General features: G+C 44.0%; 1 protein-coding gene across 2 annotated transcripts in view; it reads right to left on the reverse strand.

Moving 5' to 3' along the window:
• Positions 1-23,993, reverse strand: part of LOC141117774 (NACHT, LRR and PYD domains-containing protein 3-like) — a 445,237-nt gene that overhangs the window by 133,007 nt on the left and 288,237 nt on the right. The window lies entirely within an intron of this gene.

Consider the following 23,993-nt stretch of genomic DNA (forward strand, 5'->3'; position numbering starts at 1 on the left):
AGAGAGGAGGTATAGGCCTGCCAGATCTACATAAATATTATATAGCTTGCCACCTTACCAGGGTCGCAGACTGGAATATCCATGCTAGGGAGAAAGCGTGGGTCTTCCTAGAGAAAGCCTTCTCAACCCCACCCTTGCATCTGCTAACCTGGCTGCATCCAAGCAGCTGGCCACAGATCCTATCTACACATCCCCTTATCCATCCTTCACTTCTAGCATTTAAGAGGACAGGCCGGAATACGAATCTCACTACTAGCCCGGGCCCTCTGACAACGTTAAGAGGGAACCCGGCTTTCCTACCTGGGGAGCTCAATTCTTTTCTGCGTAAAGAATGGCCTTTTGAAGAGGTTCTGGCCCAGCAGTTCTATAGTAATAACAAACCCATCACATTAGAGAAACTCAAAACAATGTCAGTGTCGTCCACTTTTTCCTTCTGGACCTTTAGACAAATTAGGCACTTTTTACAAAACCAAGCGCACCAGGGGTGCTGTTCGAGACCCCTAACACTGTTCGAGACCCTTTGCCAACTCAAAACCCATCAACGACACCTGATCTCACTCATCTACTCGTTCCTCTCGGAGGACCCTGATCATTCCCCAGCCCCGTCTCAAACATCTTGGAACAATGAATTACAAGCACACTTGACAAATGAGGACTGGACCACAATCCATGAATACGCTCACAAGAGCTCATTGAATGTGGCCGTCCAGGAAAATGGCTACAAGATTGTCACTAGGTGGTATAGGACCCCCTCTCGGCTCCACAAGTTTTCGGCCGACATTCCTGATACCTGCTAGCATTGTGAACGGGAAGTGGGTACTATGCTCCACGTATGGTGGACATGTAAAAAAATTCAACCGTTCTGGAAACAGGTCCACAACCTCATTTCTCATGTCACCACATTTTCCCTTGATTATACTCCAGCTCAATTTCTCCTGCACCACACCTCACTCTCCAGGAAAACATATTACAAGTCCCTAGCCATGAATATGGTAAACGCAGCAAGATTATGCATCCCTAAACACTGGCGCTCCATGAACATACCGACAATCAGAGAATGGTTCTCAAGAATATCCATGATCAGGGATATGGAGGAACTGATCCACATATCTCAAGACAGAATGCACAAATTTTCAATTATATGGGCTTGCTGGTCTCACTTCACTACTACAGACGGGTACCGGCAATACACCCAATAAAAGTATTGGGGGATGAGTGTGCCGAACCTTGGGTGGCCCATGGCGGGTGGGCGAGGAGCGGAGATTTCCTAAGATCTACCCCGTACCTGTCCTTTCCCCCCACCTCCTTTTTCTTTTAATGCTAATCCTCTGTTTCTTAGTTTATATCTTTTCTCTACCCCCTGATTGCTCTGAAACGTTGGTAAAGCATGGGTTTCCCTTCGGAAACAGATACTTAGTTTAATGAGGGAACACGGTACTACATATACCCTCCAGGACCCGAGTGGACTGATTGAGTTCCTGCCCGGTAAGGTTAGATTGCAAGCACGGGCTTAATAGGCTATCCTGCCCCCTGTATTGTGCAGGGTGAGGAAGAGGGGGGAGGAAGAGGGGGGAGGTGAAAATTGAGAGTACGACCCTCTGCCCTCAGACGCTTTTTATGCATTAATAAATGGAAAGAGCGCTCTGACAACCATGGAGGAAGTCTATAAGCAATTTCACTTTAGATTGCCTCATATTTTGAAATGTGTACCCCGATGTTTCCCCCTTTTTTATGTGATGCTTCCTTCTTGTTTGTACTTATTTCTGTTTGTACGAATACTTGTACACTTAAATGCGATACAGTTGTTTACCTTGCAAATATGGAATAAAATCTTTATGGAAAAAAAAAAGAGTAATAAAAAGAGGGGATGTATAAAAACAATGTGAATAATATAAATACTGACGGATAATTGGGGAAATCGTGAACAACCGCATTTCACACATAAGAGATGTTCCAGGGACACTTAACCTAAGCTGACAATTGGGGATGACACCAGGATGTAGGAAATATATGGATGTAAATGTGGAAAATAACAATAAAATAAAAATGAGATAAAAATAAAAATGGGAATAATAAAAAAATATAATAATAAATTAAAAATAATAAATAATAAAAATGAAAATAAATGTGAAAAATAATTGTGAAAAAAAATATATAAATAGAAAATAAAAATTGTATAATAAATAATGAATAGAAATTTGTTGAAAAATAAATATGAGAGATTAAATAGGAGGATAGAAATTATTGATATTGCTGATACATAATGGCATATTAGGATAACGGAATGCCTTTACAGATGGGAGAGGGAAAGCACTCAAATTAGGCTGCTCACCTCTATTTCCTCATTTAATCCGTCTGGGGCAAGAGAGTCCAAGGTGTATATCCAGTATGTTTCCCTCTGGCAGAGGCGTTTAAAACGCTCTGCCAGTGGGAACGTACCTGGAATGGACTCAATGATCCAAACCCTGAGGCCAGAGGAAGAATGATCATGAAGAAAATGTAAAGGAATACTGTGGGTATCGTCTCCTGCTTCCATGAGACGGTGGTGCCCCCCAAATCTCTTTCTCAAGGTACGTATAGTTCTTCCCACATAATAAAGCCCACAAGGACAAGTTAAGCAGTAAATTACAAATTCCGTGGAACAATTGTAAAAACTGCTAATCTTGTATGTCTTGCCCTTGTGGGTGAATTCTTTTTGGCCATGTGTAACATGGCTACATGTCAAACATAATTTTTTTTTTGACACTGATACATCCCAACCAAAGGGATAAGACATGGGAATATCATTTTGGGACCTGATTTGGATTCAAGTTTGCTGGGCGCTATCGAATTTTTGATATTTCTGGTTTTACGATATGTGAATTTGGGTGTAGTAATGATAGATTTGAGTTGCGGATCCTGAAGAAGGATGAGCCAATGTCTGTTAAGGATACGTTTCATAGTTTTATATCGGGTATGGAACTGTGTCAGGAATCTAACGGGTTGTGACGTGGACTTGTCCGAATTTTTAATACATGTAGGATGCTCCGACATGTAGAGATCAAAAGCTTCATCAATCACTTTGGGTGGGAAGGCTTTGTCGATGAATTTTTGTTTTAAAAGGGACCCTTCTGTAATATAATCTGATTGTCTGGTGAAGGTTCTTCGTAGATGGCAAAATTGGCTTTTGGGGATATTTGAGATCCACCTAGGATGGTGGCAACTTTGGTGCTGTAAAAAAGAATTGCCTGCCGTAGGTTTTGTATAATTCTTAGCTAAAATGTTGCCGTCCTGATGGAATAGTGTTAAATCTAGAAATGCCAATTGAAGGGAATGATGTTCTGAGGTGAATGTGAGGCCATGTTTATTATTATTGCAATGTGTCAAAAAATCTGTAAATAGGGGTTCTGGGCCATCCCAAATGATGATAATATCATCTACATACCTCCCATAAAATACTATATGGGAGGTATAGGGATTATTGAGCCAGATGTGATTGGCCTCCCAGAACCCCATAGTTAAATTGGCATAACTGGGGGCAAAATTGGCCCCCATTGCTGTGCCCTTTAATTGATTTAATTAATTTCTCCATCAAACTCAAAATAGTTATGGGTCAGGCAGAATTCTGTGGCCTCCAAAATAAACTCTGCCTGACCTGGATTTAGTAAAGGATCAGAAAAAAGAAAGTGAGCAATGGCTCTGAGACCTATATCATGTGGGATTGAGGTGTAAAGAGAGTTCACATCAAGGGAAGCCCACATGTAAGTGGGCTCCCATGTGTAGTGTTCTAACAATTCCAAAAGATGGATGCCATCACGGATATAAGACAGAAGACTGACTGCAAGTGGTTGTAAAAATAAATCTATATACTGGGAAAAGAGACTTGGTGATACTGTCTATGGCTGCAACTATGGGTCGGCCTGGGGGATTTATTGTACTCTTATATATTTTGGGGATGTGATAAAAATATGGGGTGGAAAAGTAGGGTCTGTTGAAAAAAAGCATATTCCTGTTTGGAGATGATATTGTTGCTCTTGGCTCTATCTGTAAGTGTTTTGGCTTCTATAGTGAAAGTTGGCAAAGGGTCACAGCGTAATTTGGAATATGTATTGTCATCTGACAATAAGCGTGTAGCTTCTGCCAAAAAATCATAATGATTTTGAATGACAATACCTCCACCTTTATCTGCGGTTTTGATAACTATCTCTGGATTATCTGTGAGGTGTTTTAAGGCTGTTTTTTCAGGGGTGGTGAGATTGAAATGATTGGAGTGGCTTTCGTGTGTTTGTTGACACAGTTTTTGTAAATCAGAAAAAACCACCTGATAAAAAGTGTGTAAATAAGGTCATTTAGAACGTGTGGGATTAAACACAGATTTGGGTCTGAATTTACTGTGTTGTACCGGAGGTGAAGTTGAAAGATGCTGTGTTAGAAGAACCAAATCTTTAACCTCGTCTTCACTCTCTATGTTGTATAATTCTTTTAATATGCTTAGTTCTGGTGAATCATAGGTCTCAGAGTGGGAAATAGACTCTACAGAGCTGGAGTGTGTATAACTATCTGAGACCTTTTGAGTTTTGATGTTATAATGGCGTTTGAGGGTGAGATTCCGAATGAATAGATGCAAATCTTTAAATAGGCTAAATGAATTGGGAAGTGATGATGGAGCAAAATTTAGACCTCGTTGTAAAATGGACGCTTCTGCTTGGGACAAATTGTGAGAAGATAAATTGTACATTTTTACTGTTTTTGGGACTTGGCCCTGTGATTTGGGTCACTGCTTTCCCCCTCGCTTTTCTCTTCTTTTAGTTTTCTTTTTCCAATGTTTGGACGATGGGTCGGCGAGGGGGGAAGTGCTAAAAAAACCCCTGAACCCTGTTGTATATGGTCTAGGGGGACTTGTTCTGCTGGAACTGACAAATCTGTATGGGAAAATAATAAAGGTAACTGTGTATGAAAAGGGGACCTAACTGTAGGAACTGTAGAACTGGTGGATCTGTCCAAGTCATGGATGCCAGAAATGATGGTTGTGATGATTTGTGGTGTATGATCTGATTTATTGTCTGGATGTGTGGAACAGGACAAAGAGCTGTTGTGAATAATCTTATTTTGTGTGGACAGACTGTTGTCGCTGGGGTTAGCATGTATATTATTATCATCATTATCTCCATGAGAATGGTGTTTAGATGTCTCATTGTTTGTTTGGGTGTTCTGGTTATGACTGGGATTTTTTTTTTTTTAACACGGTTTGAGAAAAGCAGCGACACAAATCACAGGGCCAAGTCCCAAAAACAGTAAAAATTTACAATTTATTTTCTCACAATTTGTCCCAAGCAGAAGCATCCATTTTACAACGAGGTCTAAATTTTGCTCCATCATCACTTCCCAATTCATTTTGCCTATTTAAAGATATACATCTATTCATTCGGAATCTCACCCTCAAACGCCATTATAACATCAAAACTCAAAAGGCCTCAGATAGTTATACACACTCCAGCTCTGTAGATTCAATTTCCCACTCTGAGACCTATGATTCACCAGAACTAAGCATATTAAAAAATTATACAACATTGAGAGTGAAGACGAGGTTGAAGATTTGGTTCTTCTAACACAGCATCTTTCAGCTTCACCTCCGGTACAACACAGTAAATTCAGACCCATAACTGTGTTTAATCCCACAGGTTCTAAGGGACCCTATTTACACACTTTTTATCAGGTGGTTTTTTCTGATTTACAAAAACTGTGTCAACACACACATGAAAGCCACTCTAATCATTTCAATCTCACCATCCCTGAAAAAACAGCCTTAAAACACCTCACAGATAATCCAGAGATAGTTATCAAAACCGCAGACAAAGGTAGAGGTATTGTCATTCAAAATCGTCATGATTTTTTGGCAGAAGCTACACGCTTATTGTCAGATGACAATACATATTCCAAATTACGCTGTGATCCTTTGCCAACTTTCACTATAGAAGCCAAAACACTTACAGATAGAGCCAAGAGCAACAACATCATCTCCAAACAGGAATATGCTTTTTTCAACAGACCCTACTTTTCCACTCCATATTTTTCTCACATCCCCAAAAAACATAAGAGTACAATAAATCCCCCAGGCCGACCCATAGTCGCAGCCATAGACAGTATCACCAGTCCCTTTTCCCAGTATATAGATTTATTTTTACAACCACTTGCAATCAGTCTTCCATCTTATATCCGTGATGGCACCCATCTTTTGGAATTGTTAAAACACTGACGAGAACTCTCTTTACACCTCAATCCCACATGATATAGGTCTCAGAGCCATTGCTCACTTTCTTTTTTCTGATCCTTTATTAAATCCAGGTCAGGCAGAGTTTATTTTGGAGGCCACAGAATTCTGCCTGACCCATAACTATTTTGAGTTTGATGGAGAATTCTACCTCCAATTAAAGGGCACAGCAATGGGGGCCAATTTTGCCCCCAGGTATGCCAATTTAACTATGGGGTTCTGGGAGGCCAATCACATCTGGCTCAATAATCCTTATACCTCCCATATAGTATTTTATGGGAGGTATATAGATAATATTATCATCATTTGGGATGGCCCAGAACCTATATTCACAGATTTTTTTGGCACATTGCAATAATAAACATGGCCTCACATTCACCTCAGAACATCATTCCCTTCAATTGGCATTTCTATATTTAACACTATTCCATCAGGATGGCAAAATTTTGGCTAAGATTTATACAAAACCTACGGCAGGCAATTCTTTTTTACATCTCCAAAGTTGCCACCATCCTAGGTGGATCTCAAATATCCCCAAAAGCCAATTTTGCCATCTATGCAGAAACTGCACCAGACAATCAGATTATACTACAGAAGGGTCCCTTTTAAAACAAAAATTCATCAACAAAGCCTTCCCACCCAAAGTGATTGATGAAGCTTTTGATCTCTACATGTCGGAGCATCCTACATGTATTAAAAATTCGGACGAGTCCACGTCACAACCCGTTAGATTCGTGACACAGTTCCATACCCAATATAAAACTATGGAACGTATCCTTAACAGACATTGGCCCATCCTTCTTCAGGATCCGCAACTCAAATCTATCATTACTCCAAGACCCAAATTCACATATCATAAAACCAGAAATATCAAAAATTTGATAGCACCCAGCAAACTTAAATCCAAATCAGGTCCCAAAACGATATTCCCATGTCTTATCCCTTTGATTGGGATGTATCAGTGTTGCAAAACATTATGTTTGACATGTAGCCATGTTACACATGGCCAAAAAGAATTCACCCACAAGGGCAAGACATACAAGATTAGCAGTTTTTACAATTGTTCCACGGAATTTGTAATTTACTGCTTAACTTGTCCTTGTGGGCTTTATTATGTGGGAAGAACTATACGTACCTTGAGAAAGAGATTTGGGGAGCACCGCCGTCTCGTGGAAGCAGGAGATGACACCCACAGTGTTCCCTTACATTTTCTTCACAATCATGATCATTCTTCCTCTGGCCTCAGGGTTTGGATCATTGAGTCCATTCCAGGTACGTTACCACTGGCAGAGCGTTTTAAACACCTCTGCCAGAGGGAAACGTACTGGATATACACCTTGGACTCTCTTGCCCCAGGCGGATTAAATAAGGAAATAGAGGTGAGCAGCCTAATTTGAGTGCTTTCCCTCTCCCATCTGTCAATGCATTCTGTTATCCTAATATGCCATTATGTATCAGCAATATCAATAATTTATATCCTCCTATTTAATCTCTCATATTTATTTTTCAACAAAGTTCTAGCTATTCATTATTTATTATACAATTTTTATTTTCTATTTTTATTTTTTTTTTTTCATTTTTTCATTTTTTTTTTCACAATTATTTTTCACATTTATTTTCATTTTTATTTTTATTATTTTTAATTTATTATTATATTTTTTTATTATTCCCATTTTTATTTTTATCTCATTTTTATTTTATTGTTATTTTCCACATTTACATCCATATATTTCCTACATCCTGGTGTCATCCCCAATTGTCAGCTTAGGTTAAGTGTCCCTGGAACATCTCTTATGTGTGAAATGCGGTTGTTCACGATTTCCCTAATTATCTGTCAGTATTTATATCATTCACATTGTTTTTATACATCCCCTTTTTTTATTACTCTTTTTATTGGTTTTATATATATTGCCATATTTTAAAAATTCAAGCAGTTGTCTAATGTATCCATATCAGATATCTATAATGTCAGCCAGAGCGATTGCAGCATAATCTGGAGCTTTTTTCCACCAATCAGCGACATCCATTAGCCTATACATTTCAGCCCAATCACGTTACACGTTAGGCCTGAGGAAGGAGCGTTGCTCCGTAAACGCGTCGCCTACATGTCCCGTCACCCAGAAGTGACCTCATCTCTTGGTTTCCTGGTTCTCAGCTTGCGTTCCAGCGGCAGGAAGCGACAGCTCCCACCGCTGAGCCTGCCCATCGGACAACGCCGTCCAGACTGGGACAACACAGACTTCAGGACACTCTGGTTACATTGCCAAACATGCTTTTAATCATGTACTTTTGTGAGTACCATCTTTTTAGTCTTGTATAATAAACTTTATGATAATTCTGCACTTAGAGTGGCGCCTTGTGTTTTACAATTTTACGATATCTACTCTTCCATGATGGCTGCCTTGTTGGGGTTGTGCCTCACCCTCACTTTTCTCCTCTGCTCTATCCAGCACCCAAGTTGCGTCAGTGACATCATCATAATCTCCTCCATCCTCATTATCACTGGAGACAACTTGGCAATATGCTGCAGCCGGAGGGGAACATGACTGCCAATTTCTGTACCAGTGTTCTCTCCTCTCCTGATGCTGTGTTAAAATAACTCAGCTGACTCCTCCATGCCCGATGCTTGGGCTATGGCAGGAGTAATTTAGCCACTCTGGCAGCTGCAGTGGACTGCGCCTTAGTCTCTTCTTGGGTGACTGATGATGAGGATAGTTTAGTAAGCCAGTCTAAAATATACTGCATTAAACGTGCAGTACCGCATTGCAATATACTGTGTTAAACGTGCATTAACGCACACAGAAATATACTGTGTTAAACGTGCACTAATGCACTGAAATAGAGAGTGTTAAATGTGCACTAAAATATACTGCGTAAAATGTGCACTAACACACTGAAATATACGGCTTTAAACGTCACATAACGCACAGAAATATTCTGTGTTAAACCTGCAGTAATGCACAGAAATATACTGTGTTAAACGTGCACTAATGCACTGAACTATACTATGTTAAACATCACATAATGCACTAAAATATACTGCATTAAATGTGCAGTAATGTACTGAACTTTACTGCAGTAAACCTGCCCTGACAATATAAACTGACACTAATGTAAAAATGAATGGTCACTTCACCCACACTGACTGAACTATCACTAGATTCACACTAAATTGATACCCTACACTGACAATAGAAGCACAATAGCACACCAACTCGCTAGCAGCACTGACCAGAGCCCTGTTCTCTCTCCACGCCAATATCACACTGCAAAGGCCACAATTGAAAGAATACGTTTATAGTGTGGGATGGGACTAAGAGCAATGAGCCATGATTGGATAGAGTCATCATGACAGCATCCAATCATGGCTCTGACAGTGCTCTGTGCCCTGATTGGGCTAAGCTTTCATTGCTTCAGCCAATCAGGGCTCCCAATGCACTGTGCGGTGGCTCAGTTAATTGTGGTCATTCGGCAGGCAAACAAATGGTCAAACTTAATGATAATTCGGGTGTTCATCGAACGGGTGAACAGACAATGTTTGGCCCAAACTCATGCTTAGGCTGAACTGTTCGCCCATGCCTGCTGATACCTTTACCATCAAACCAGACATTAAAAAAGGATGGGGAAAGAAGGAAAGTCAGAGAAACAAGAGGAAAAAAGGCATAAGAAAAAGAGAGGTTGCGGGTAATCTCAATAAACATAGGTTCTTATATGTTATAGAAGGTGGTCAAATCTGGATGGGCATAATCAATCTTAGGATGCCAAGTCTGGAATAACATCAGAGTCCAACAAGATGGCTACTGTGAGGATCTGATGAGCTGCTGAAGAGATTTGGGAGCCTGCCTGATCCGCAGCCAGGGACATCCAATGGAAACAAAGAAGAATGGCGGGACATCTGGAAGTAAAATCAAAAGAATTTATCCATATTTGTGCTTTATCTTCATAATTGTGGAACCTCACTAAATTTCTCTTGGGTTTCAAATGGGGTACCATTCGATCTTTTAATCCTGTGTACCCTTTCAAATTTTAATGGTTCTAATGTTTGTCTGCTCTGCTGCAGGTCAAAAATCCTTCTCATTGTTTTCATTAAATTTTCACTCTGCGTTATTTCTGGTACCCCACTAATCCTCAGGTTTTTCCTCCTGTTACAGTTCTCTTAAACCTCTATATTATATGCCATGTTCCTCTGTTTTAATTGTAAGTTTTTCATAAAATTTTTTAACTCTTTTACTACTTGTGTATGAATATCCAATCTTCTTTCTGTATCTTCTCCCCGTGACAATAGGCCGGGTAAAAGTTGGCTGAGATCTTTATGTAAAGTTGCCATTTCTGTTTTTAGAGAATTTTCTAACTGCAAACATCTCTGCTATTTCTGTTGTAGCGGTATGTTCACCACTTGGTTACTAGCAATCTGACAATCACCCTGCTGCCAGACCCCATCTATCATTGAAGATAATGAGCAGTCATTTGTAGTTTTTGTTGCGTTTATTGTGGGATAAACTTGGGTGGGATAAAGGGAGACATGGGATGCCCATAGTACTGTGTGTATGGTGAGACATTATTTAGCAACATTGATCTTGAACATGATGTGCATCTAGCATCCACAGATTCACAGTTTACTTCCTCTGCATACTTCTCTGCAGACTGTTGCTCCTTTTCCTCTGCACTGACCCCTGCAGAATATTTCTTCCACTGACTTCCTTCCACTGTTACCATTCCTCCACTGTAAGCTGCAAGATTACTGTTACTTCACTTCCATTTGAACAAGAAAGAATCACTCTGAATAATTCCAGCTTGCAGACCATAATGGTGTTGCTTCAAAACATCAATAAGCCAGAGACATACACAGCCTCTCCCCGATAGTCCATTGAGTCTGGTAGCCACACAGTCTTTTGGAAGGTATTGCCAGTGTGTTTCACCAGGCCACCAGGATACTCTGTACCTCCCCCTGATGGCCTGACACATGGTAATAGGTGGACCACTGATACCAGCCAGTCCAGGATTGCAAACACTGTGTTCCCTGGCCACAGCATTTCTCACTACTCTCAAAGATCCTCTTATAATTCTTCAGCACTGACCTCCTTCAAAGTACAAGTCCTGTGTTCCCCGGTCACAGCAGCTTGACTTTAGCTCTGCCACTTTCCTCCTGACTCTTTACTGCGACTTCTTCTTCACCAACCTTCATCTGTGTACAAGTCCTGTGCTACCCGGTCACAGCAGCCCAACACCAGCTCCTTGATGAAGATTCCTATGGCTCCTGCAGCCCTCCTCCGCGCTCGGCACACCCCCCACATGGGGATGCCCAGAACAACAACTCAGCACTCTATTCTATCTTTTCCTGCTCTCAGAACTCCTCCCTGATGGCATGTGATCTCAGCATATATGGGAAGCCTGCCCCCTGCCAATAACAAGAGGTAATTGGTCAGAGCTCCTCACATGATCTGCCTGCCACTCAGACTTCAGTTCCAACCCCCATTCCAGAAACATCTTTCTGAAAATAGGGGAGGCATCTCTGAATCAAAGTACAGGTAACCACACCCACCACTGCACTGTACACTCCCAATCCCAAAATCAAAACAGACAGACCCAGCGCACAACATAATCTTGCCTAAATTTACCTGCACACATCCCTAAACTTAGCAAAAATCCTACTCTAGCACCTACCTTTAGGCAGAGGGTGCTACACTATTGTTGGTAGTTGAATTTTTCAAGTTTGTTCCTCCAGATATCTTAAATCACTGTCACTTTCGATCTCCGTTTCCACTCTTGATTGGGTTAATGTATTTGGGCCCCCCTTTATGTTAGCTTGTCCATTTTTAATGTTCTATGTTACTTGTTTGGCCCGAGTTCCCGGAGGATTCTCTGTTACTGACTTGTCATGGCACTCACATTTTTTTTTATAGTCTCTGGTCTTGCACTTATTTTGGGCAATTTTGCTGTTTCACTTGCTTTTGCTGATTTCCCCTTCATTGTTGTTATATGCCTTTCTTCTCCTCTTTAATCCTCTTCTCCTGCCACACACACTTCCTCACTGCAACTTTATCTTCTGTCTTTCCCTGACACCTTCCTTATCTCATAAAGAGAACATTTGACCTCCTTAGTACTTTTATCCCAACTGTAAAAAAACTAGAAATTATGGTGCCAGAGATTCCTGGATGGTCAGATGTTAGAAGGGGAGAAGAACTACTGGAGGACAGAACACTACTGGCACCTGATCTCAAAAAAGACAGAGAAACAAGAATTGTTTGGTGGACTGGTGGAGGTTGGGGGGGACAGTGGGGGTGGTAGGGGGAAAATAAGTTAGATTAATGGGAATCCTGGCTATCTGGTGTGCTCCGAGCCTCTGCCCCTAGTGAGAAGGGAGGGAGGATTAGCAAAGGCGCCAGTTAGAGTTCTACCCTAAGAAGGAAGAGTAGATGAGGTGAAGGCCCAAATAGAGAAGGAAGAAGTCTACTCAAGGACCAGGAATAGGTCAAAAGCTCTAATAAATAAGATCTTTAGTATTAGAGAGGGAGTGGAGGAGGGTAGAGAGGGAGTGGAGGAGGGTAGAGAGGGAGTGGAGGAGGGTAGGGAAGGGTGGGGGAGAAGAATATACTGTGCCAGACACCTGGAAGATCTCTTTGCTCTCATACCTTCTCTCTCGATCTTGGTTAGAACCTGCCCCTTTGATAATGTATATCTCTGCATTCTCATCTGCCTTAGAGGGAAGGTATGATAGCATAACATTTTTTATCATATGGGAAGTGACCAAGATGGCAGCTGTGTAGGACACTTGTTGAGGAGCTCTGCATCCATAGGGGGATTTTATCCTGTTCACGCAACCTAAGACTTCTAAAAACTGCTACAAAACCCCCAGATCATACCCAACAGGGAATGAGACGGACCCGGAACAGACCCAAGGCTCAAAAACAAGGGAGTGCTCCGAAATCTGCCAATTTTCCTGGAGGAGCGGCGGCACATGTTGCCAACAAGTACAGCATGGCATCCCAGACAGAGGACCTGATGGTTGTAGTTTTCTATGTGATCCCCGTGGATTTTGGCTGCTTCATGTCCCAAAGAACTTGCATTGGAAATCTGTGCCCTGGACACTATGCAGAAGTCCGTTTAACTGTTTCCCGACCATTGGAGGTTTCTCCTCTAGACATGGTGTAACTGCACACCCTTTGTTCTGCCCCCCTATAATTTCTAATTCTTTTTCCATCTATAAACTGTTGGTTGCTCTCTGTTCATGACCCCAGGTAGCCATTGACTATGGTTTGGTTTGGGATAATAGCATACCCTGGTTTGGGTGGGTGTGCGAGGTGGGGGGTGTTGGAACGGGCTGAAATCTTTATTGGTTCAAAAGAAGGGATGCTTTAGGGGTGTTGCACCAGCATTTTTGTTTATTGATGTAGTACAATGTTAACTTATGAACAGTGTTATATTTTAATATGTGGCACCATCTAGTGGCCAAATTGGTGAATGGACTTTATTTTATTTTTACTCTTTGAAGAATATCAGGGGAAGTGACCATTATTTACTTTCCACAACTACCTACCCAGCATGCCGTGTGATTTACCCAGCAGGACTCAGTACAGAATTGCATGCTGGGTAGTCTATAAAAAGGCTCTGCGCGGCCATCTTAGGTCTCTTTGGACGCATGGCCTGCCTGTGAGGATCTATGGTGTTTCACAGAACGCAGCCTACACCTACCAGGAGCAGCACGACCAGCGATTTTTTTTTTTTGCACCAGCAGGCTGGAGAGACGCTGGGACAGAACTGAGAAGGATCCAGGCTGACAGTCGGAGTCATCAGAGGGTTCCAGTCTACCTTTCAGAGCGGAGCGGTGCGACGGCACTGGCTGGAGAGAAGCAAGACCCAGTACACCGGAGGGAGCTGTCTTGCTACACAGACCTGGTCGGGTGAGAGGGCTGTTGCCCAAAGTTTTCGTAAAGCACTATCACACACCTGATTCTGTAACAGTGTGCTGGGACCTGTAGTCCCACACAGGGGAATTGAAGGAACTAGAGACTGAGTTCAAATAGGCCTCAAGCCTACCCTTAACCGCAATATTAATGCTGTGTTGCACAAAGTTAATTGCATCAGAGACAGTTACAGGTTACTACACTACAGGAATATACTTTCATCATCTATTTTGTTTAATCTTGGTGTATTTGACCGCTGGATTACAAATTATAATTCCTAATTGCTAGCAGAAGACAGAAGACAAAGAGAGGACTTCCTATTCCATTGCAAGGCCTTGCATCCTAGTTGTGATTAATAGAGAGTTTACACTCTAAAGCAGGGGGAGCTCTCTAGGGATTGTTCTTGTGCTATATAACCTTGTCTTCTTGTAGTTACAAGCGCGCACTGGAAGTGGGAAGGTGCCCAGAATTAAGGTATTTTCCATTCTGGCATTAGTCTCACTTGGAGACGTGCTTCCCGAGATCAGTTAATACCATTTTGTGTGTACAACTTATTGTGTATATTCACTGGGCTGTTGCTCTACGTTGGTGTGACAGTACCAGTATTGTACTACTGCTTTCAGATTAATTCCAGTAAAGGTTATGTTTGCTGGTTAAGTACAACTTGTGTGGAGTGTTGTTCCTTACCCAACAGGTGGAATATCGGATACCCAGGTAATAACAAAGGTATACTGTTATTATACTGTACATTTTGAGGTTATCCCTATCATTAGCTCCACACTAACACTGCAACACAGTTGTGCCAAGGGGCTGAGTCAAGTCATTGGGGGCTGTAAGGCAGAGTACAGGCCCAAATCAAAAATATCAGCAGCTCCTTCAGGGGTCAGTGCTTCAGGGGTATTTGTGTTGTTGCAGAAAATGCTTGTGTTCTCTCTGAGTGCTATAAGGAGGGAGGGTGGGGAGGGGCGGTGTTGCCTGCTTCCCGGGGTCCAGATGCTTTCCTGTCCCAGCTGTCTCTACAGTGCCTTATTAACTTCCATCCTCATCTATGGCTCCCTTAATAATTATATAATGGAACGTCCTGGGCCTTAACTCCCGGATCAAACATTCTCTAGTATTTAACTTTCTAAAATCCCATCGCCCTGACATATGCATCTTTCAGGAAACCCACTTGATGGGTAGCAGAGTACTTGGGCTTAAAAAAACCCTGGGTGGGACTTTATTATCATGCTACTTACTCCTCATTAGGGATGAGCTTCGTGTTCGAGTCAAACCCATGTTCGACTCGAACATTGTCTGTTCGCCCGTTCGCCGAATTGCGAACGATATGGGCCATTCGCGCCAAATTCGTGTGGCGTGTCACGGCCCATAATTCACAGCGGCATCGCATTGCTTTGCTGGCTGATGATTGGCCAAGCATGAACTATGACCCGCATGCTTGGTCAATCACAGCGCCGTCTGAACAGAGAGCCTTAATTGGCCAAAGCCAAGGAGGCTTTGGCCAATTATGGCTCAGGGGATTTAGTACACGCCCCACACTATATAAGGCCGCCTGCACGGCGGCCCTGTGTAGTGTGTGTTCCGGCGTTCATTGAGAAAGAGAGAGACAGACAGTGACATTTGATTTGAGTTAGATAGATTAGGCAGAACAGTCAGTCAGTTTAGCTGCACTTACAGTGTATTGTGTGTATATATATATACACTGTATTCAGTTTAGCTAGATCCGTTCCTGTTATCTTCCTACTGACAGGCAGGCTTGTCTTGTTACAGTATTTACAGCTACCTGAAGAAAATTGCTGGTGTTCTTTTGATCCTATTAGTACCACAGTCAGGCAGCTAGACTATTTACAGTTAGTGCAGTGCGTCCTGCTCACAGTGTTCAGCTAAAACTACAAGTTGGTGTAGTGAGACCTCTGCACAGTGTTCATCTAAAGCTACAAGTTAGTGCAGTGTGTCCTGCTCACAGTGTTCAGCTAAAACTACAAGTTAGGCCTCTTTCACACGGGGCAGATCAGTCATGATCCGCCCCGTGAATATCCGCTTGCTCAGCGGGGATAGCTCCGCCGATCCCCGCTGAGCAGGAAGATGACAGGTGCATCGCTGCACGCTGTGCAGCGACGGACCTGTCAGAGCGCCGCTCTCCCCTATGGGGGGATCGGATGATGACGGTCCGTAGTGTCCGTCGTCATCCGATCCGATCCGAAAACGGATGGAAAAGTAGGTTTTTCCTCCGTTACACTTTTCGGATCGGAGCGGGTCGGATGTCAGCGGACATGTCACCGCTGACATCCGACGCTCCATAGGGATGACTGTATGTCCGTTTTTCATCCGAAAACGGAAGGATGAAAAACGGACATACGGATCGTCAGTGTGAAAGAGCCCTTAGTGCTGTGCGTCCTGCTCACAGTGTTCAGCTAAAAATACAAGTTAGTGCTGTGCGTCCTGCTCACAGTGTTCAGCTAAACCTACAAGTTGGTGTAGTGAGACCTCTGCACAGTGTTCATCTAAAGCTACAAGTTAGTGCAGTGCGTCCTGCTCACAGTGTTCAGCTAAAAATACAAGTTAGTGCTGTGCGTCCTGCTCACAGTGTTCAGCTAAACCTACAAGTTGGTGTAGTGAGACCTCTGCACAGTGTTCATCTAAAGCTACAAGTTAGTGCAGTGCGTCCTGCTCACAGTGTTCAGCTAAAACTATAAGTTAGTGCTGTGCATCCTGCTCACAGTGTTCAGCTAAACCTACAAGTTGGTGCAGTGCGTCCTGCTCACAGTGTTCAGCTAAAACTACAAGTTAGTGATGTGCATCCTGCTCAGTGTTCAGCTAAACCTACAAGTTAGTGCAGTGCGTCCTGCTCACAGTGTTCAGCTAAAACGATAAGTTAGTGCTGTGCGTTCTGCTCACAGTGTTCAGCTAAAACTACAAGTTGGTGTAGTGAGACCTCTGCACAGTGTTCATCTAAAGCTACAAGTTAGTGCAGTGTGTCCTGCTCACAGTGTTCAGCTAAAACTACAAGTTAGTGCTGTGCGTCCTGCTCACAGTGTTCAGCTAAAACTACAAGTTAGTGCAGTGCATCCTGCTCACAGTGTTTAGCTAAAACTATAAGTTAGTGCCGTGCGTCCTGCTCACAGTGTTCAGCTAAACCTACAAGTTATTTTTTTGCGAGCTCTGCACAGTGTTCACCTAAAGCTACCTGTAGAAGGTTGGTGGTGTTCTCATACTACAGGCAGGCAGTTGATTTTGCTAGCTGCAGTATCAGTACATACTATATATATATAGATATATATATATATATATATATATATATATATATATAGATATATATATATATCTATATATATAGATATATATATATATATAGATATCTATATATATATATATATATATATATATATATATATATATATATATATATCTATCTATCTATCTATCTATCTATCTATCTATCTATATAGATAGATATCCCAGCTTAGTGCAGCTACAGGCCATTAGTATGTCTGGAAGGCCAAGAAGGAGAGGCAGACAGTCACAAGCCAATAAGAGAGGGCAAGCAGGCTCTGTGTCTAGTGCTGGTCGTGGAGACGGTGCATCCTCATCAGCACGTGGCCGTGGGACACGCTTGGCCTTTTTTTCGGCAGCTGGCCGTGTTGAGCCGCAACATGCGGAAGACTTGGTTGAGTGGATGACCAAGCCGTCCTCATCCTCCTCATCCTCTCTCACCCATGCCCAGGGTACTTTGTCTGGCAAAGCAGCGGCCTCTTCCCTCGGCTCAATGTCATCAGTGACTCCTTCCCTAGCCCCACCATGTCCTTCTGGGGAGTCCCTCGAACTGTTTGACCACAGTGTTGGGTACATGCTCCAGGAGGATGCCCAGCGTTTGGAAGGCTCTGATGATGATACTAAGCTCGATGAAGGCAGTAACATGAGCACGGACAGAGGGGGTGCCCAAGAAGGACAGCAATCTGGCAGTCATGCTCCCCCTGCTGCAGCATACTGCCAGGTTTGCTCCAGTGATGAGGAGGGAGGGGATGATGAGGTCACTGACTCAACGTGGGTGCCTGATAGGAGAGGGGAGGAGGAGGAGGAGGTGGCACATCACCAACGAGGCAGGATGCCCTCCAGGGGCCAGCCTAAGGGCAGCACATTGACTGCATCACACCCCAAAGCTCCACATGTGCAGGGCGCTGCAGTCTCTGCACGTTATTCAAAAAGTTCTTTGGTGTGGGCCTTTTTTGAGACGAGTGCATCAGATCGCACCGCTGCTATTTGCAACATATGTCTCAAGCGTATCTCTCGTGGCCAAAACATCTCCCGCTTGGGTACCACATGCTTGACCAGACATATGTTGACCTGCCATGCAGTTCGTTGGCAAGCGTATCTAAAAGACCAACACCAAAGAACAAAGAGGACCTCTCCTTGCTCCTCATCAGCTGAGATTTCCAACCCCACTAGACCTTCAGTCCTCTCTGAGACCTGCACTGAGAGCAATGAAGGTGTAGAATTAGGTGTGTCACAGCCAAGTACTTGTGGGCAATCTGCTTTTGGTACACCGATGTCAGATTGTACGAGGCAAATTTCCCTGCCCCAGCTGCTGCACCGCCGAAAGAAGTTTGCTTCCAGCCATCCACATGCCCAGCGGTTGAATGCTAGCTTGGCAAAATTGCTAGCACTTCAACTGCTGCCTTTTCAGTTGGTAGACTCTGCCCCCTTCTGTGAGTTTGTGGAATGTGCGGTTCCTCAGTGGCAGGTACCCAAACGCCACTTTTTCTCATGGAAGGCGATTCCGGCTCTCTACCGGCATGTGGAAGGCAATGTCCATGCCTCGCTGGACAGGGCGGTCAGCGGTAAGGTGCATATTACCGCTGACTCATGGTCCAGCAGGCATGGACAGGGACGTTACCTAAGTTTCACGGCGCATTGGGTGACTCTGCTGGCAGCTGGGAAGGATGCAGGACAAGGTGCAGTAGTGTTGGAGGTTGTTCCGCCACCACGCCTCCAAAATGCTAATGATTGTGACACACCTCTCTCCTCCACCCCCTCCTCTTCTTCTTCCTCCATGGCCTCTTCCTGTGCTTTGTCCTCGGAACCAGCGGTGCTCCGTAGCCGTCCAAGGGGCTACGCAAGTATGCAGGCCAAAAGATGCCATGCGGTGCTTGAGCTGGTGTGCTTGGGGGACAGGAGCCACACTGGGGCAGAGGTTCTGTCAGCTCTGCAGGGGCAGGTTCAGAGGTGGTTGACGCCACGCCAACTTAAGGCAGGAATGGTGGTTTGCGACAATGGCACCAACCTCCTCTCTGCCCTCCGACAGGGACAAATGACTCATGTTCCCTGTTTGGCTCACGTCCTTAACTTGGTGGTGCAGCGGTTCTTGGGCAGGTACCCGGGTTTACAGGATGTCCTGAGGCAGGCCAGGAAAGTCTGTGTGCATTTCCGCCGGTCATATAATGCCAGTGCTCGGCTGACGGACCTCCAAAAAGGAGTTTAACCTGCCCAAGAACCGCCTAATCTGTGACATGCCCACCAGGTTTTGGCCATGCTGCAGTGGCTACTCACGCAGCAGAGGGCCATCAATGAGTACCTGTGCGACTATGGCACCAGGACAGGGTCAGGGGAGCTTGATTTTTTTTCCCCACGCCAGTGGGCCATGATCAGGGATGCATGCACTGTCCTGTCACCATTTGAGGAGGCCACGAGGATGGTGAGCAGTGACAGTGCATGCATCAGTGACACTGTCCCCCTTGTCCACCTGTTGGAGCACACGCTGCGTGGAATAATGGACAGGGCACTTGAGGCAGAATAGAGGCAGGAAGAGGAGGACTTCCTTAGCTCTCAAGGCCCCCTTTATCCAGACAGTGTTCCTGCGTGCCCGCTGATCACACAGGAAGAGGAGGAGGAGGAAGATTGTGTCAGTATGGAGGTGGAGCCTGGCACTCAGCATCAGCAGCAGTCTTTAAGGGATCAGTCCCAAGAAACACATGGACTTGTACGTGGCTGGGAGGAGGTGGCTGCGGACCATGTCATCCTTAGTGACCCAGAGGACTCTGGACCGAATGCCTCAGCAAACCTACGCTGCATGGCCTCCCTGATCCTGCAAAGCCTGCATAAGGATCCTCGTATTCGTGGTATCAAGGAGAAGGACCAATACTGGCTGGCAATCCTCCTTGATCCACGTTACAAGGGTAAGGTTGCGAACCTTATCTTGCCATCACAGAGGGAGCAGAGGATGAAACATCTTCGGGAGGCCTTGCAGAAAGGTCTGTGCAACGCGTTCCCAGAGACTGGGAGGTTACAAACTCCTGTTTCTGAACAACATGTTGCTGAGGCTTCGGTCAGTCAAAGAAGAAGCGGTGGAGAAGGTGGCCGTCTGACCGATGCGTTCAGACAATTTTTTGGTCCGCAGCCCCAAGGTATGATCGGTTCCAGCAACCATCGCCAGCATCTGTTTTACATGGTGCAGGAATACCTAGGGGCAAGATCAGACTTGGACACCTTTCCCACCGAAAATCCTCTGGGTTACTGGATCTTGAGGATGGATCACTGGCCAGAGCTTGCACAGTATGCAATTGAGCTACTGGCCTGTCCTGCATCCAGCGTTCTTTCGGAATGCACATTCAGTGCTGCTGGAGGCGTGGTAACCGATCACAGGGTGCGTCTGTCCACCGACTCGGTCGATCGACTGACCTTCATAAAAATGAATCAGTCTTGGATCACCACCAGCTACCAAGCACCTGATGCTGATGTAACTGAATAATTTTTTTTTAAATCTCAGATCCCTTCAAAGACTGCCTATGCTGATGCTGAGTGACTATCCCTGAGTAATTATCCTCTTCCTCCTCAATCATCACGCTGATAGCTTGTAAGAACATTTTTGGTTCTGGGCGCCACCACCAGTGCCTAAGGCACAATTTTTCTGCCCCTGTTTAACAGGGGCGTGTAATTACAATTTTTGATGCAATACTTTGCAGCAGGGCTTGTTCCTGCGTTCCAACTAGAGTGTCTGTGAGTGGTTGCAGTGTTGTGGCACCAGCACCAGTGCCTAAGGCCTAATTTTTCAGCCCCTGTTCAACAGGGGCATGTAATACAATTCTTGATCTAATATTTCACAGCAAGGCCCATTTCTGCACCCACCAAGAGCGAGTGAGGACTTACAGTGTTGTGGGACCAGCACCACCACCACCACCACCAAAGGCCAAGTTTTTCTGCCCCTGTTCAACAGGGGCATGTAATTACAATTCTTGATCTAATATTTCACAGCAGGGCCCTGTGAGGGCTTACAGTGTTGTGGCCACAACAACACCTAAGGCCCAAATTTCTGCTGAGTATATAGGGCAGGCCCCTACTTTCAAACATCTAACTTACAAACGACTCCTACTTGCAAACGGAAGGAGACAACAGGAAGTGAGATGAAATCTACCCCTAGGAAGGGAAATTCTCTCCTGTAAGAGTTAATATGGGAAAAACATTTCTCCTTTCCACTGATGCTTTCCAATCCTTGTTCCACAAAAAACCCCAGATTTTCAAAAAGCATTTGTCATTGGGACAAAAAGTGAGGTGAAATCTTCTGAAGAGGAGGAAAGACAGCAAAACAAATGTCACAGGGGTGATAACCCTTCCCTATGTTTTCCAAAAAGCTTAAAAAAGATTTTTTGGCTGGAGCTAAACACGTTAAAAATGTACCTGTTCAAAATGACAAACAGATTCTACTTAACAACAAACCTACAGTCCCTGTCTTGTTTGCACCGCCTGTATACTGCTGTTCAGAGTATATAGGGCCTGGTGGCCCCACGCCTTTCCGTATTTTAATTTGGGTGCGGGGTTCCCCTTAATATCCATACAAGACCCAAAGGGCCTGGTAATGGACTGGGGGGTACCCATGCCATTTGTCTCACTGATTTTCATCCATATTGCCAGGACCCGACATTACATTAAACCCGCAAGCAGTTTTAAATGAGATTTTTTCCTTTAAAAATGACATTTGGTGCAGGGACTGTTCTAAACACGGGAAACACGCGCCACTTTACAGGCATACTATAGACACCCCCCAGGTACGATATTTAAAGTAATATTTCACTTTTTTTTTTTACTTTAAGCATCATTAAAATCACTGCTCCCGAAAAAACTGCCGTTTTTAAAAGTTTTTTTGCATTGATATATGTCCCCTGGGGTAGGACCCGGGTCCCCAAACCCTTTTTAGGACAATACCATGCAAATTAGCCTTTAAAATGAGCACTTTTGATTTTGAACGTTCGAGTCCCATAGACGTCAATGGGGTTCTAACGTTCGTGCAAATTTTCGGTCCGTTCGCAGGTTCTGGTGCGAACCGAACCGGGGGGTGTTCGGCTCATCCCTACCCAGGAGGCACATCTCACTAAACCTGGCACCATGGCATTCGCATCCAAACACTTCCCCCAAATATACCTGGCCTCAAATCTGCGTAAACAAGCAGGGGTAGCAAATCTTTTCCAACAAGGTTCTCCCTTCCAGTTACAATCCCTATACTCCAATCCACTGGGACACTATCTTATCCTTAGAGGCTCATGGAAAGGTACCAATCTCACTTTATGCAACATCTATGCCCCGAACACCAACCAAAACTTCTTTTTATCCAAAGTGTATAAACGATTATTTGCAGCACCCCACCAATATTTGGTCATTGCAGGGGACTTTAACCTGACCTACTCCCCATGCCTTGACAAACACTCCCTGGGGCGTGGGAAAACTCCCAAGTCCCTCGATAGAAAATCCAACCTCTTCCGTCAACTAACCAGGAAATATGTAAATAAAAAATTGTGCGCTAGCAATAATATAATTGGGATAATGCTCGGAGACACAATTTATATATGAATCCCAGCAAAAATTAATAAAGCAATAACAGGTGCATGAAATCCTCTCTCAAAGATCAGAAAAAAATTGAATATTCTGAAAATAAGATATAAACAATCACACATCCGAAAAACACCTATATCAGTCCATGAATGGGTTAAGCAAAATAAAATAAAAAGAAAGAAAAAAGTCCCTTTGGTGTATCACATCACAAAACCAGGAAAGTAGTGAGTTGTAAAGAACATTTCCGAATACACATTGATTGCAGGAGAGGAGTAATGGATGTACCCTTACCCCATTCGTTGGACCTCCTCTATGGCAAGGTCGTATGGGCTTGCAGATATAGCCCTCTGCAGGGACAGATGGAATGTTGATGTCCGGGTCCTGTCAGCGTGCACCACCGACTCCAATCTGATCCGACTGGTCCAACTGCTCCAGCATCAGAGGGGAGACTCAGGAGTGGGAGAGTCCATATTTAAGAAAAACAAGGGGAAAAACTCCAATAGTGTAGTAATGTTAGGGATTTATTGGTTAAAATAAACCACAGATATATATGTAAAAAGTTCCAATATAGGAAAAAACGTTACATCTAAAAAGCCGGCATAAAAAAAGAGGCTGAACGCCCATGCAAACAAGAAATCAGGAACACGTGATGGCAAGCACTGCGAGGCCACGCCCTACATGTTTCGTCATACGTGACGTCTTCTACGGGGCACGGGCGACGCAATGAACCATCACCTTATATATAAACAAACAAAGTATAGCCACGCCCGTCTCCGCCCATGTCCGTCGTGCGACAGGGCATGCGCAGACATTCGACCAAGCCGTCATTGAAGACCGCCTTCAGGGCGGAATGTAAACAGAAAACCAAAACGAAAAAAACAAAACAAAATTACAGCCAAGCCTCATTTCAGCGCCGGCCCATCACATGACTAGGCATGCGCAAGGATATACCAAGCCTCGGTCTGGCTGTCATTGAAAGCCTCCTATAGAGGCGGACCATGATTAAAAAACCGGAAAAG

This window comes from Aquarana catesbeiana, linkage group LG13, assembly GCF_042186555.1.
Source record: "Aquarana catesbeiana isolate 2022-GZ linkage group LG13, ASM4218655v1, whole genome shotgun sequence".
In the NCBI taxonomy this organism is placed as follows: domain Eukaryota; kingdom Metazoa; phylum Chordata; class Amphibia; order Anura; family Ranidae; genus Aquarana; species Aquarana catesbeiana.